A 1065-nucleotide genomic window follows, 5' to 3' on the forward strand; every position below is an offset into this window, starting at 1 on the left:
CAGGGGGGTTAGTGGTGTGGGGACCCCTCCTCGGCCCTTCTCCTCGGTCCCTCTCTGCCTCCATCCTCCCCTCCTGTGTTCCTCCCGCTCGTGCACAATCCCTGGGAGGGGGCATGATGCTCAGGGAGGTTTATACCCTTGGGGAAGATCAACAGCCCTTGGGACAGCCCTTGGGAATGTGCACAATCCTGAGGAAGACCCACGACCCTTAGGAAGATCCACAACCTTTGGGAAGACCCATAATCCTTCGTGACCTAGGAGGTCACTGCTTTCTCCTCCAGCCTTGGGAGGCAGAAGCACCCATTTTTGTGGTTCTTTCAGCCCAAAGCACCAAGGCCACCCATGGGTGGGAAGACCCCTTGCTCATATATTCCACAAAGGGCTCTTCTGTCCAGCCCCAAAACCCCTCTGAGCCCCGCCCTGCACCCCACAACCACCATCCCTGCTGAGCACCAACCTACCCCTGAACCCTCCATCTGTGCTCATCCTCAGGGCAGGATGATGGGGGCCCAGCATCCCCCACACCCCCCCCACACCTCGGTGGGCAGAACCGTGGCCACGAGGTTGGGGAAACCATTTTTTGAGGGGGGCAAAATCAGGAAAAGCACGAAATCCAGGCGGAAAAAATATTAATAATAATCATTAAAAAAACCCCCAACCAAACCCAACGAAACCAAATAAGCTGTCGTGGAGAATTTCTGGAGGTGCCTGGCTGTGGTTTTGGGGTGGTTACCAAGACACACCCTGGCACGTCCACCCTGCCTGGGCGATCCCTGAGGAACACAAAGCACCTGCTGGTACCTCCAGCGGGTGCAACGAGATGAGAAAGGGTTTGTTTTTTTTTTTTCCCCAGGCGTAGGGATGGAGCCCCAGCCTCCTGCCCACCTCACCGCTCAGGCCTGCATCCCTGCCCACCTTTCCCAGGCGATCCCACCCACCCTGGCTCCCTATTTCCCAGCCAGACAGCAAGGCAGGAATCCAACCCAGGCCGGTCCGAATGTTCGCATCTCTCAAATCCTCTTTTCCCGGGCAGCTCCTGCCCTGAACCACAAAACCTCCCCTCCC

Source organism: Chaetura pelagica, unplaced genomic scaffold, assembly GCF_000747805.2.
Source record: "Chaetura pelagica isolate M959 unplaced genomic scaffold, ChaPel_1.0 scaffold352, whole genome shotgun sequence".
NCBI lineage: Eukaryota > Metazoa > Chordata > Aves > Apodiformes > Apodidae > Chaetura > Chaetura pelagica.